The sequence below is a fragment of the Leptidea sinapis genome, chromosome 11 (assembly GCF_905404315.1).
Source record: "Leptidea sinapis chromosome 11, ilLepSina1.1, whole genome shotgun sequence".
Taxonomy (NCBI): domain Eukaryota; kingdom Metazoa; phylum Arthropoda; class Insecta; order Lepidoptera; family Pieridae; genus Leptidea; species Leptidea sinapis.
The window spans coordinates 7265404-7281717 of NC_066275.1; the positions used below are offsets into that span (position 1 = coordinate 7265404).

A 16314-nucleotide genomic window follows, 5' to 3' on the forward strand; every position below is an offset into this window, starting at 1 on the left:
AAACCAGTACATAGACATTCCAGTTCTTTTATATATCACCAAACAACTTGGCAAGCCACATAATCGGTACTTTGGTATAATAATTATTAACCATCCGAGAACCATGCAATGAACCCCCAAATTCAAGTAACATGGAACTTCCACAGAATTCCCTTTCTAATGAAAAATACTTTCACTTAAACATTACAATCTCAACTAGTATTTGTTTCATAAAACTGCTTACAATATTCAACTTGATTTGCTCTTTAATTCTTAACAAGTTTAAAGTTTATTTCGCGGTGCATTTGACTAGAATTTAAATGTAATAAATGTGCATACTATTTGAATTAAACAGAATTGAAAGTTTCTTCTAGATTGTAAGACCCAGGTTTGTAGTTCCTTCCTTCACAATCCTAATGATATAAATACCGACGTTTAACTTTTTGTATATTTTAGCATAGTTTGTGAATTTGCTGGATTCTTGTATATATAGCTATATATACTGGCCAGGGATGATGCTTTTTAATTTTTTAGATTTTTCGGATCACCACAACATTACGTATTTTGGTTGCAATGAACAAACAACAAAATAATTGTGTCGATATATGACGGGGAAGGCCGGTGACATGGTCAGGATCCACGTGACAACAGCAAGTTAAACACAGTATATACATGGGGCATACTAAAAGTTTTGCACTTCTAGATAATCGGAACTATTTGAATTTCGAATGTTATATTTTATGAACTGTTGCAACCTTCTTAGTAATTAAAAACTTTTGGCAGGAAATCATTTGTCAATTGTTTTTATCACACATCAAAGTTCTACGTATGCAACGAAAATGGAAAAAAGTCGAAAAGATTTTAGAGCGATGTTTCAGCTTGTCTTCAATATGATTTTGCGAGAAAAGCACCTTGCTTGAGCACCGTGAGGCGATGGTTTGCTAAATTTGAGAGAGGTCGGATTTCTTTACATGACGAAGGGTGAAGGGTGGCCTTCAACTGCCGTCACCGATAATAATGTGGCTACTGTTAAGCGGCTAATTGAAGAAAACCCGCCGATTACCTATGAGACAATTCGAGGACTATTGGGGATTGGTATGAGGCAAATTCAGAAAACATAACACGAAGAATTGAATGTTCGGAAACTTTGTTGTCGTTGGATCCCTCATGAACTGACAGCGGAGCAGAAGCGGGCTCGCGTGGAATGGTGCTCACAGATGCTAATGAAGTACGACCACGGACATTCTAATGCTGTTTATGTCACAGGAGACGAAACGTGGATTTATTGTTTTAAAGATTTGATGGAAGGTTTCACCTTTAACAATTCCGAAGAGGCAGTGATAACGTTCAATCAGCCCGTAGAAAATATGCCTTCAGATCTGTGGTACTCCTGTTTTAAATAATGATTTGATCACATGAAAAAATGTTGTAAAGGAGAGTATTTTATAAAGCAATACAGATTATATTTTGGTTATAACATGTTGTATTTTTAAGTTACGCAAAACTTTTAGTGTAACCTCTTTACACAGCTGTATCATTATTAGCAAGAAACGTTACAATCATAGTGGTGGGTACAGTTCACAAAGCGTTATGATTATGTATTAAGAACGTGGTGTTCCCGACATGTGCATGCGACACAACCGTCTCGCTCGATGGCTTTTCCCTGACTGCCTGCTCGGCGCTCGCCCGGCGCCCGCTCTCGTCCGCACTTCCACCGCATGCTGATTACACCCGAACCAAGACGAATATCCAATTATTTTCGCGCTTGCTTCTTGACTCCGACCTATATATGCATATTATTTTTTTCTTAGAAACGTATATATTATCTGAAATAGGTTAAATGAAAACAGTTTAAAAATGACATCAATTATTTATTTAATATATTTTAGAACATTTACCTAAGGTGTGTAACTAACTAACACCTAGGAAATTTCTAACGTACTTTATTACATTTCAGATTTAGAAAATAAAAATAAAATATAATTTCATACATTTATTAACTCGTTATGTAAATAGAAGAAAATTTTTGATCAATTTTGTTCATCTTCGAGACGACTGGCGTAACCTGGAATTAAACAAGGAATAGGGTTGATTATACAGTATACACTTACCTGAAAGCATATTACATAATAAAACGGTGTGTGTAACCTCATTAAGGCACGGTTACTTATATGAACTGAGGTGGGGAGCGTGTCGACTAGGGTAGCGTACCTAATACTCAGAATTACGAACGGTATTCGTTGAAGGCCATTCAGGTTCACGCTCCGACTACGACACACTCAGACGACGAATTGGAGGCCACGTATGAGGACATCGCAACAGCCATTCGCACTCCGAAGACCCACTAAACGTTGTCATTTCAGACTTCAATGCAAAACTGGGCAAACGTAGTGGTGATGAGTTGACAGTGAGGAAATTTGGTTATGCAAATCGGAACGCCCGAGGCCAGATGCTGGCTGACTTCATGGAGAAGGAGTATCTCTATATGATCAACTCCTTCTTCATGAAGCCAAAACAACGCAAATGGACTTGGATCAGCACCGATGGTGCCACTTAAAATTAGATCGACTTCCTTATGTCAACCAAAAGTCATATTATATTCAATGATGTTGTAGCGGCCAAATCCGCTACTTACTTCCGCACCGCCGCTTATGTTCTTGGACCACACGACATCACGCCACATCGTACGATCTATGACGACAGCCTACGTCACGGGTGGTGCGAGCTGCGAACCGGCTGCATCGCGTGCGCGTCCCCGCGCCCGCGCTCCCGCCGCACACCGCGGGCCCTGCGCCCGCCGCCACAGCTAGGCCTCCCGCGCCCGCGCCCCGCGCGTCGCATAAATACCAGAGGCGATCGCCCGCGCCACGCATTCTGCACATTTATTTACCTCGCGCTCACAGCTTTCCGCTTGCTTTATTTTTGCTTTGTATAGACGCTCATTTCATTCTACATTTTGTAAAGTATTTCTTTTAATTAGTAGTAAATTCAACCTTTCATCTTTGACTCAATCTTTCATTCTTACTTCGCTTCAAACAAATATCATAGCATCCCTAGCTCAACCAGGGGTAGTCATCGAGAAGTCGTAGGAGTAGAATACGTGCTACAGTGGTGACCCATCCGACAAGTGACACGATGACTGGCGCAGAACAACAACAAAAGGGATTAGGCGGTGGTCCAAGTACAAGTGACGGCGGAAATAACAGTGACGTATTTCGAGTGGGCGTACGGATACCACCCTTTTGGCCCGAGGAACCGGCTGTATGGTTTGCCCAAATTGAAGGTCAGTTCATTTTGTCTAATGTTACAAGTGACTCCACCAAGTTTTATTATGTCATTAGCCAATTAGACCATCAGTACGCAGCAGAAGTCAAAGATATCATTATTTCCCCGCCGGCTACAGACAAATACGAGAAATTAAAGTCGGAACTTATCAAGCGCCTCACAACGTCTAGAGAACGTAAAATTAAACAGTTGTTGATGCATGAAGACCTTGGTGATAGAAAGCCATCTCAATTTTTGCGTCATTTACAAAGCTTAGCAGGGAAGACAATACCAGAAGAGCTTATACGAACTATTTGGTCGAGTCGATTGCCAAATAATTTACAAACGATTGTCGCATTACAGAAGGACAGCGCCCTCGAAACCGTGGCAGATCTGGCGGACCACGTTCATGACATAGCACCGCCCGCAGTCGCTCAGGTAGCCAGATCAGCAACTGAACAGCCAGGTACTGCTTTTGAAATTATGTGTAACAAAGTAACAGAACTGACACGGCAGGTGGAGTCACTAATGCAGAGCCAGCAACGGCAGTCTCGATCCCGCTCCAATGACTTTAGGAACGAATACCGCACGTCACGATCCCGCTCTAATTCCCGATACCGACAGCAACCAGAAGACGATACACAATGCTGGTATCATTTCCAATTTGGCTCGAACGCAAAGAAGTGTGTCAAGCCCTGCACATTTCGTTCGGGAAATGCCAAGGGCAGCCACTAGTGGCCGAACACGTCTGCCCTACATCATCAGGCCGCCTTTTTATCACCGACCTTAACACAAAAGTACAATACCTTATCGACACAGGGTCTGACTTATGCGTTTATCCACGTTCTCGCATTCAAGAACATCGCACGAAGACGCAGTACGAGCTCTTTGCAGCAAACGGTACGGTGATATCAACATTTGGGTACGTTCACTTACAACTCAACCTAGGGTTGCGCCGCGTATTCAGTTGGCGCTTCGTGGTGGCAGACGTCTCCAAACCAATCATTGGCGTCGACTTCCTTAGCTTTTATAACCTGCTCGTCGACTGCCGCAATCACCGCCTGGTCGATGGGGTAACGTCACTGTCCGTCGCCGTACCACGCCAGCACCACAAGGAGGACATCTCATCAGTACGTACAACATCGCCAGGGGACTCGTTGTATAACGACATTGTACGAGAGTTTCCGAACATTACACGCCCAGCTGGTAAGCCAAGTGAACCAAAACACAACACGGTTCACCATATTAGGACGACGCCTGGCCCACCAGTATTTTGCCGCCCTCGTCGGTTAGATCCGGAGAGACTCACCATTGCCAAAAAGGAGTTGGAAGAGATGGTACAAAATGGTACAGCTCGGAGATCAGAGAGCCCCTGGTCCTCAGCACTGCACCTAGCACGTAAGAAAAACGACGGCTGGAGACCTTGTGGGGATTACAGAGCATTGAACGCTCGCACTATTCCAGACCGATACCCTGTGCGGCACATCCAGGACTTTGCGCACCAGCTGGCAGGCAAAAAAGTCTTTTCTACGGTGGACCTCGTTAAAGCATATAATCAGATCCCAGTCCATGCTGACGATATTCCTAAGACTGCCATTACCACGCCTTTCGGATTATTTGAATTCCCTTACATGACATTCGGACTTCGTAATGCTGCACAATCTTTCCAACGTTTTATGGATGAAGCACTTAGAGACCTAGACTTCTGTTTTGGGTACATTGATGACATCCTAATCTTCTCTGAATCTCCATTACAGCACCAGCAACACCTTCGCCAGCTATTTCAACGTTTGACAGATTACGGCATACTGATAAACACAGCGAAATGTGTATTTGGTAAGGATGAAGTAACTTTTCTTGGCTTCACAGTGTCCGCAGCAGGCGTTAAACCTTTGGAGGAGAAGGTCCAGGCAGTTCAAGACTACCCGCCACCCAAGACGGTAAAGGAGTTGAGGCGATTCCTAGGAGTCATCAACTTCTACCGAAGATTCATTCCTGGAGCAGCAGCAATACAAGCACCGCTTAATGCCTTACTAGCTGGACCGAAAACCAAAGGATCACACCCAGTCAACATGACTCTAGAGCTGCTAGAAGCATTTAAAAGATGTAAGTCTAGTCTTTCCCATGCCACACTCCTAGCACATCCAGATACCACAGCAGAGCTGGCGATAAAGACTGACGCTTCGGACCACGCTATTGGAGCCGTACTGCAGCAAAGTAAGGGAAACACCTGGCAACCCCTCGCTTTTTTCTCCAGAAAACTCAGCCCTTCCCAAAAAAAGTACAGCCCTTACGACAGGGAATTATTGGCGATTTATGAAGCGATTCGTTATTTCAGATACATGGTTGAAGCGAGGACATTCACCATCTACACTGACCACAAGCCCATTACGTTTGCATTCAGCACTCAACGTGACAGCTGCTCACCTCGTCAGTTCCGGTACTTGGACTTCATCAGTCAATTCAGCACTGATATCAGGTATATCCCTGGGAGGGACAACACAGTAGCTGACAGCATGTCTCGGGTTGAAGAGATGACAACGCCCCTAGATTACCAGTCCCTCGCCCGTGCCCAGGATTCTGATGCTGAACTTCAAAACTTACTCGTAAGTGGGTCAGGCCTAAAATTAGAAAAGGTCATGCTAGAGAACTCTGATATTCAGGTATTCTGCGACACTTCTACTCAATACACCAGACCTTTTGTTACTTCAGCTTTCCGACGTCAGGTATTCAACACGTTACATAGTCTAAGTCATCCCGGAGCAAAAGCCACAGCGCAATTGGTAGCACAACGCTTCGTTTGGCCGGGTATTAAGAAGGACTGTCGACAATGGGCCAAAGAGTGTCAACAATGTCAGCGCAGTAAAATATCTCGCCACACATCAGCTCCATTAGCAAAGTTCACAATGCCTTCAGCTCGCTTCCGTCAGGTCCATATGGACATAATAGGTCCCTTACCTTCTTCTGTTGGTCACAGGTACTGCCTCACCATGATCGACCGCTTCACTCGATGGCCGGAGGCCATGCCCTTGCAGGACATCACTGCAGAATCCTGCGCTGCCGCCTTCGTAACTGGGTGGATTGCGCGGTTCGGTTGCCCCGAGAGCATCATAACCGACCGCGGCCGCCAGTTTGACAGCCAGCTGTTCAAGAGGGTCGCCGCGCTGGTAGGCGCCGACCACCGCACCACAACAGCTTATCATCCCGCAGCAAATGGCCTCGTAGAGAGGCTACACCGTCAGCTCAAGGCCGCTATAACCTGCCACACCAGTGCTCAATGGACGGAGGCATTACCTCTCGTGCTGCTGGGCATACGCAGCGCGTGCAAAGATGACCTGCAGGCGTCTACCGCGGAATTAGTCTACGGCGAGCCACTCCGCTTACCTGGACAGTTCCTTCAGCCCATACGGGACGACCACATCGACGTTACCGACTTCGCCAGCAGACTGAAACAGCACATCACTAAGCTGTCACCAACATCTACGTCATGGCACGGACAACGTACATTCTACGTGCCCAAAGACCTACAGCACTCCACTCACGTGTTCCTGCGCCAGGGTCCTGTAAAACGGCCGCTACAAGCCCCGTACACCGGACCCTACAAGGTACTACGTCGGGGCTCCAAGTCATTTGACATAGAAGTCCAGGGTAAGACGTCAACAGTAACGATCGACCGTCTCAAACCAGCATATAGCGCAGATGACAACTTATCAGGAAAAGACACACAAACACAGACTGTACCTACACAAAAGGAAACTACGGAAGAAGAACACATCAGAACTACAAGAAGTGGACGAAGAGTCAAGTTTCCCGACTACTATCACCCGTAGTCACGGTCTCAGTGGGGGAGTACTTGTAGCGGCCAAATCCGCTACTTACTTCCGCACCGCCGCTTATGTTCTTGGACCACACGACATCACGCCACATCGTACGATCTATGACGACAGCCTACGTCACGGGTGGTGCGAGCTGCGAACCGGCTGCATCGCGTGCGCGTCCCCGCGCCCGCGCTCCCGCCGCACACCGCGGGCCCTGCGCCCGCCGCCACAGCTAGGCCTCCCGCGCCCGCGCCCCGCGCGTCGCATAAATACCAGAGGCGATCGCCCGCGCCACGCATTCTGCACATTTATTTACCTCGCGCTCACAGCTTTCCGCTTGCTTTATTTTTGCTTTGTATAGACGCTCATTTCATTCTACATTTTGTAAAGTATTTCTTTTAATTAGTAGTAAATTCAACCTTTCATCTTTGACTCAATCTTTCATTCTTACTTCGCTTCAAACAAATATCATAGCATCCCTAGCTCAACCAGGGGTAGTCATCGAGAAGTCGTAGGAGTAGAATACGTGCTACAATGTCTCTGATCAGCCGTTCAAAAAGAACCGGAAAAATCTCAGACTATACCCTCAAATTGATGGATGTAAGACGCCAAATGACCCTTCAGTCCCTGGACGATGCTTCCCAGTATAGGCAGCTAAATAGACAGATCTCCAAGTCATTGACTCCCAATATACAGATTGTGTGAAGGCGGCCATAGAGCTTAACAAAGGCTCAAAAGTTTTCATTCCCACGAGATTTGTCTATCGGGCAGAGCCAACTGACAAAGCTGCAGACCGGTGACTGCAGGGTAGTTTCGTCTAAACCCGAACTATTGAGGGAAGTCGAGAAGTTCAACGGACAGTTATACATGACCGCACGGGCACCTGTTACCGGCAAGGCTGAAAACCTAAGAGCTAAATTAACCCGACACAATACCTAAGATATCCCAGACGTCAGCCTGTTCGAGATTAGTATGGCCCTAAAACAGCTTAAAAACAACAAGGCGCCGGGTGATGATGGAATTACAGCTGAGCTTCTGAGAGCTGGTGGTAGCCCTGTACTTAAGACCCTCCAGAAACAATTCAAATCCGTCATCCTCGAGGGCAAAACGCCGCAAGCATGGCACAGAAGTATAGTGGTGCTGTTCTTCAAAAAGGGCGATAAAATGCTTTTGAAGAACTACAGGCCCATATCACTTCTGGGCCATGCATATAAGCTATTTTCTAGGTTATCACGAATCGTCTCGTGCGCAGGCTCGACGATTTCCAGCCTCCCGAACAAGCCGGATTCCGTAAAGGCTTTAGCACCATAGACCACATACATACGCTGCGGCAGGTTATACAGAAGACAGAGGAGTATAACCAGCCACTATGCTTGGCGTTCGTGAACTATGAGAAATATTATGAGAACTATTCAATCGAAACCTGGGCGGTGCTTCAGTCTCTCCAGAGGTGCCACATTTATTACCGATATATCGAAGCGTTAAAGTGTTTGTATAGAAACGCCACCATGTCAGTCCGTTTCCAGGATCAGATCTCGAAGCCTATCCGACTGCAGCGGGGAGTCAGACAAGGCGATGTCATATCGCCCAAGCTGTTCACCGCTGCGTTGGAAGATGTCTTTCAGCTTCTGGACTGCAGACGATATCGTAATCATGGCAAAGACCATGGAAGACTTAAGCCATATGCTCGATGGCCTCAATACAGCTTCCCAAGCAGTAGGTCTCAAAATGAACATGCATAAGACGAAGATCATGTCAAATGTCCATGTCGCACCTACTCCTATAACAATTGGGAACTATACTCTCGAAATTGTTGACGAGTACGTCTACCTCGGACAAACAATCCAGTTAGGCAGGTCCAATTTCGAGAAGGAGCTCACTCGTCGAATCCAACTCGGATGGGCAGCGTTCGTGAAGTTCCGTAAAATCTTCTCGTCCCAAATACCTTAGTGTCTGAAGACGAAGGTTTTCAACCAGTGTATGTTGCCATTGGTGACTTACGGTACGCAGACGTGGTCGCTAACTATCGGCCTTATGAGAAAGCTCATGGTCGCTCAGAGGGCAATGGAGAGGGCTATGCTCGGGGTTTCCCAGTGAGATCGAATCAGAAATGAGGAGATCCGTAGGAGAACCAAAGCAATCAATAATCATAGTCCAAACGATTGCGAAACTGAAGTGGCTGTGGGCAGGGCACATAGTTTGACGGACAAATGGCCGTTGGGGCAGTACTTTACTGCCTCGACTTTCGACCACGTACCGGAAGACGCAGTGTTAGTAGGCCCCCCACAAGATGGACCGACGATCTGGTCAAGATCGCCGGAATACGTTGGATGAGTGCAGAGCAGGACCGATCGTCGTGGAATTTTTTGGGGAACGTTTTCTGGCTGATGATGATGATGATGAATTATACGAAATACTAAAAATTTTTTTTGTTCTACATAAATATAGTTCTAAGTTTTTCAATGATATAATAATATTTATGTATATAATCAACATTTCGGTTCAACATTTTTATGTGAGCTAAAAATGGTACAAGTTTAAGTTGACACGTTGCAACGAAACAAACTACTCGTATTGGAACTTAGCTCCTTACTACTGATTGCATTTGGAGTTAACTGATAGATTTTTTTATTTTCGTATGTGTAAGTTATTGCTATACATATTCATTTATTATAACGATTGTACCAAACTAGGTAAAGTAAATCAAAAAATGTCCGAGCGGCGTTGTATATACATATACCTACATTAACTTCTACAGATGACATTTATAAAACATTCATTCAAATTATCACCTTATGTTGTGGCAGTAATGTTCAAAGTCTATTTGTACACGCGCCTCAGAAGTAGTATCACTACTACATCACGTGCGTTTTTTCAACAACAAGTTTTCATTATTTAATAATTTGTAAAAAATTTCAACTCTGTTCGTTCTTTAATTTTGTTAAGGTTATTTTCCATAAATATTTCAATGCCTTCTTATGCATTTATAACGTGAACAATATTAATTAAAGTTGAAACAGAGAATATATTTAAGGCTGGCTGAGATAAAGCTAAGTTTTACGCAAGTAAAGTCTGAGCAAAGTATAAGTACGTACTGTATAGATGTCAGCCTAAGTATATTTAATAATATAATAATAATAAACTTTAACGGCAACATAATAACACTGCTAAAAATAGGTCATAATTTGTAATATAAAAAAAATTAACATTATTTTAAAACTATATATATGCACACTAAACTTAAACAACAAGATTGTGGAGCAGTGAAATCACTTTAGTGTTGCCAATCGGAGGCCCACTCAGTATACGTCGAGCCGATTAAATATTAGATTTAACTACGCATTGAAAGTATTACCTTGGAGTGAATGATGTTATTTTCCGTAGAGACAGCCCTGCACTTCATCGCTGTAAAAATAAAAAATGGATTTACTTTCCCATCAACTTCAATTTATATATAGATCTTATTGGCAGTATTAGAATATACGAATGAAGTCTTACATTGGTTGGATATTCTGTTTACTCTGCATTAGTAGAGAAAGTCCAGTCTTAGATGACCTCTTGGCTGAAGGGTCTCCCCGTAAATAATCTTTGCCTAGCATATGATCTGGAACAACATGTACCATAGTGTGTTAAAAGAGCTTGTGTTATAAGAAAACAAATTGCATAAGTACAAAGTACACATGTCAGAAGTAAAACCTGCATTGTGCATGAACCTCTAAGCTACATATCAAGTCCTCGCACATGTTGATAACACATGGTTTCAACCGCTATGAAAGACATTACTATCACCGCTACCATATTTATGTACTCCTTGTGTCTATGTATTTACATGTCGTGCGCATGACGTCAGGATATATTAAGGTACACTCGCGTCATAAGTACTTATGTACTCATTCTTCTTCAACTATGATCGCCTGGTACCCCGTGATTTCTCGTAACATCGTCATGTTCGCTTAAATGCCTCTGCTTGTGACGGCGACGTGGGAGGGGTCGTTCCCTTCCCTAAAAAATATGGTCGAGGGAGGCGATGGCTGATCCATGCGTCATTCTCGTGAACGGGTGCTACTCGTGGTGGTTGTATGATCTTGTTACCGGGAGGTCTGATTGATGTTTTTTTTAATTATTTCCTTTATTTAGTTATCTTAAAGGTAGTATATATTTTATTTTATTAAATGCTCACATAATACCTCTATTTATTTACGGTATGTGTGGATTGATGCATCTACTGTACTCAAGAACTCTTGTGGTTATAAGTATTAATTTACTTTTTTGACTTACTCTTCTTACCTTTCAGTTTTTAACATTTGAGTATTTTTGTTGCGTCGCCTTGCATATATTGTAATTGAAATTATTTGTAAAACAATGAAAATGTAAATCATGATTTAAAAGAGTGGCAATGAGTTTCTTGCTACTTCTTCTCATTAGCTCATCCCTTTATTTACGAAGTAGCGGTAAATTCAATAAGAAAAAAAATTTTTTTTTTGACCATCTTAAGTGTCATTTCCGTGACCTACTTGAATAAAGTGATTTTGAATTTGAATTTGAATTTAACAAAACACCGTATAATGCTTCCTATCTCATTTTGTCCCACGTCAAATCTTATGAATTTATCTATCTAATTTTCTATAGCTTTTTCGTTTCATCAACTTTCAAATCACGATACTAAAGAAGTTTTCAAAGAAACTCGTTATATTAGTGTTGTTGGTGTCTCTGACTCTCGAATGAAGCCAGAATATCACATATATGGTGAGGACGGACGTCGGCGAGTACTGCGGAGGCAAGGGGAACGTTTCGCAGAAGTTTGCTTTGAAGAAATAACCCCAGGTGGAGACTCATTTATGTTTTGGGCAGCAAGTTAGTCTTTATTATTATAAACCGGCATCTTGAATGCACACCAATACATATCAGAAGTCCTAACTCCTTACGTACAACCCGCATTAACGGTTCTTGGAGAAGATTTTATTTTTATGGATGATAACGCTCGCGCTCATTATTCTGGCGATGTGGAAGCGTATATTCAAGAGGTTTCAAGAGGGATTCGTCAATTGGATTGGTCAGCTCAAAGTCCTGACCTCAATCCCATAGAGCACATTTGGGATGTTTTAAAACGAAGAGTAATATGGGTGCCGCCCGCTCCGAAAAACATCAGGGAACAAAGGAATGCAAATGCTGCGCAGAGGGAGTGTATTCCACAAGAAACAATTAAGAATAGCATCGATAGCATGCCTGGACGAATACAAGCTGTCATTTTAGCAAGAGGTGGCCACGGACGATATTAAACTTGTACTTTTTATCTTTATCTTAAAAAAACTTAAGTTTTTAGCCTGCTTTTTTAATAAATGAACAGATGCGCAAGTAGCTGTTTATACTCTGCGATCATTTTTCATTAAATCTATCAAAATATAATGACGAAATTGACAGAAACTACTCTTAGCTTATATAAATATTATGATGATACAAGCTACTTATAATTATGAAATAATCTGAGGATGACAGTGAAACAGGCTATTTACCTAGGCGACCGTTTTTTTGCAAAATATATACATATTTCAAACATTTTATACACGTGAAGTACTTAGAAATAATATTTAAAACTTAAATCTTGATGCAGGAGATGTTATAGACCAGCTACTACAATTAATAATACAATCTCTTACTTTTAAATATATTTCCAGTTCTTTTACTGAGAAAACCCTGATACATTTCACCTTCTGAACGTAGATGTAGCGGAGTTGGAATATGATCTAAAAAGTAAATTAAATGATTGTTATGGTTTAAAAATTATGAAAACACAAAACTTGTAATATACTAGCGCAGGGTAGGGAAAAGGAAGGCAAATATATTGTAACTCTAACCAATTTTGATTGACTATCATTGGTATATTGGTCGTAAACAGTCAGCCACTCTTAGATTAAGCTCCTTGTATTTTGAATAAAAAACTATCAGCAGTTGTCCTTTTCTATTAAGTGATCTAGGTTGTCTACTTCATAAAAAATAAAATAGTTAAGTGCACGTCGGTTTCGAACTCAAAGGGCGACTCATACCACCAAACTGCGTACTAGATAACAACATCAGCCGGAACACGTCCACTGCTGGACAAAAGCCTCCCCAAAAGATTTCCAACGATCGGTTCTGCGCTGCCCACATCAAACGTATTCCGGCGATCTTGACCAGATCGTCCGTCCATCTTGTGGCCTATCAACACTGCGTCTTCCGGTACGTGGTCACCATTCGAGGACTTTACTGCCCCAACGGCGATCTGTCCGTCGAACTTTGTAATGTATTGCCACTGCCACTTTAGTTTCGCAATCATTTGGGCTATGTCAGTAACTTTAGTTCCCCTACGGATCTCCTCATTTCTGTCTCAATTTCGCAGGGAAACTCCGAATAACCTTCTTACGGAGCTTCCCGAACGCTGCCTATCCGAGTTGAATTCGATGAGTGACCTCTTTCGGGAGTGTGTAACTTGATTGTTTGTCCGATAGACGTAAACGTCAACAATTTCGAGAGTACAGTTCCCAATTGTTACGGGAGTAGGTGCGACATGGACATTAGACATGATCTTCGTCTTGTCCATGTTCATTTTGAGACCCACTCCTTGGGAAGCTGTATTGAGGTCATCGAGCCTAATATGGCCATATAGCATAAGTCTTCCACGTATATATATATATATATATATATATGTATATTGTATATGTATAATATATATATGTATGTCTTCATATTATTATGAAGTAATAACTTATTAAATACTTTTGTAACAAACATTTACAATAGTTATATACTCTGGCAAAATTTCATCAGACTAACTATAGCGGTTTAAGAGATACAGTACAGTCCACTGACAGATGGAGAGTCGGACGGAGAGTGAAGTACTGTAGTTGCGGTTTCTCTGTTGGTTACCCTTCTTTTATATGTATGTAAATAAATCTTACCGTAGATTAAATCTCGCCAGTTAATATCTTTTGTTCTCGGTCGGAGTAAAAAGTCTGAAAATATTAATCATTAGAGTAACTTTTAATACATACCAATTAATCAATACCATATATTATTGTTTTAATTTAGATTATGGCTATTATCTTTATCGTTTGAATGACATATCGTGAACTATATCGGCAACGCTCCTGTGGATTCCTCTGGTGTTACAAGAGTGTGGCGGCGGGGATCGCTTAACATCAGGTAACCCGTACACTCGTTCCTACTCTCGTTTTTCATTAAATAAAACTAATATTTTTATTTGTTATTGTTCATAGTACCAATTTAAATTAAATCGAAAATTTATTTATTTGTTAAGGGCAAAAATTACTCTCATGATTCCCATAAGTTGCGTGGAAACGGTTGAGTTTTAATGAAAATATTGTATATTTTATTAAACAGAGCGCAAAAAAAAAGTGCCGGGAGAGTTTCTTACGCCGCTTCTTCTCTCTCAGAGCGCCATTTTTTTCCGAAGCGATAGTAGTATCTAGCATATTAGAAATAACATTAAAAAGAATTCTAAAGGAAACAATTTTGAGAAAATAATTACTTTTATGCCTTTTTATGTCAATGAAACTCCATAGATTATTTTAGTAATACTTAGTAAATAATGTTAGCCACACCTACATCACATTACATAAACTAAGTATTAAGACATAATACAGACCATTTAAATATTCGGAATAATTTTGAAAGCTTCCAAAAGCTCCGCATTTAACTACAAGAGAGATACGCCCAGAGGGGATTGATATTAATTAAGCCTTATTATTGGCAAAAATTAATTTCAAACAGCATTTGTAATTTAAATAAATATGAATAATTCATTTAACCGGGCATGATTTGGAGAAGATTTATTCATTCTTGGTGTAACAATTTGAAGAAGTATTTTGTTGAACAATGAATTTATGAAGGTACCCATGTCATATCGTTCTGGAAACACCGCACAAGGAAGCTCATTCCAGAGCTTGGTTGTATGTGGAAGAAAGGTCCTTAATCGCACTGTTGAGGAACACCACACATCCAGATGATGGGGATGATATCCTAATTTGTGGCGTGTCGTGCGAAGATGGAATTCGGTGGAATCAGGTCAAACAGCTCTTTGGAACACACCCTGTGGTAAATGCGGTAGAAGACCCACAATGAAGCGACGTCTCTACGCAATGACGAGTGATCCAGACATTCACAGAGCGCTGGGTCCCCGACAATTCCAGCAGCTCTGCGTTGCACGCGGTCAAATGGTTCGAGCTGATACTTGGGTGCGCCAGACCAAAGATGATACTGCATATGTGGCCAGACCTGCGCTTCGTAGAGTGCTTGAATGTGGGCCAGCTTGAAGTATTGCAATGCCGCTAAGAATTTTGGGTCCCATCAAGAAGAAGAAGTGTTAAGGACTAGGCGCGTCTCTGACCATCAGATAAACGTCTTGCTTGTCTCACGAATTGTTCACATAAAAGATGGCAGTTAAAACCTAGAATCCCAATTGATTAAATTTTCTTTTTAAATGTCCGAGAGACGCCTCGAACGTAAATTTTGGTATGTCTTGTTCAACTTAATATTTTGAACGTAATTACAATATCACCTCGCTGTCACTAACAGAGTGGACCAGTGGGAGGCTCCTTTGCACAGGATGCCGGCAAGATTATGGGTACCACAACCATTATCGTGTTTCGGTTTGAAGGGCGCTGCAGCTAGTGAAACTACTGGGCAAATGAGACTTAACATCTTATGTCTCAAGATGACGAGCGCAATTCTAGTGCAGCTCAGAATTTTGGGGCTTCTCAAGAATCGGCAGATTGCATTAGGGCGTATCAATTACCATCGGCTGTACGTCCAGCTCATCTTGTCCTTTATTTTCATAAAAATACAAAGGAAATAATATATAAAAAGCGGCACAATAAAAATAAATGATCTTCACCTTTATAATAATTGAATCCATCATTCCCATTCTCCAATGACCGCCCGCTAACGATCACAGTAAATAATAAGGTTATTGATATAAATATCTCCCGCATATTGAGTTTATTAAGACTAATGATTATGAAGCTATACTCGGAGCTCTGTTGTTCTGTTAACTAGGGGATAAATCCCGCCGACTGCCTTTATAATGTGGTTCATTGACACACTTAGGTTCTGTAGTCGACATTTGTTATTGGTTTGAATTCGATTCCTGTTCGAGTTATTTTTAAATAAGATACATTTAAGGATAAATGTATAAAGTGGACACTTTTATAATAAATTCCTAGCCGCTGTTCAGGCATTTTTATTTATTTATTTAAAA

The 16314-nt window shown here is 41.9% G+C and overlaps 1 long non-coding RNA gene across 1 annotated transcript; it reads right to left on the reverse strand.

Moving 5' to 3' along the window:
- Nucleotides 1–1957: 1957 nt before the first annotated feature.
- LOC126966775 (uncharacterized) lies at nucleotides 1958–16099 on the reverse strand. Its single transcript, XR_007729796.1, has 6 exons — nucleotides 15952–16099; nucleotides 13997–14050; nucleotides 12719–12805; nucleotides 10560–10665; nucleotides 10417–10466; nucleotides 1958–2044 (listed from the first exon to the last, which is right to left on the reverse strand). It is a non-coding gene; the product is annotated as an uncharacterized LOC126966775 (long non-coding RNA).
- Between the last annotated feature and the right edge of the window lie 215 nt (nucleotides 16100–16314).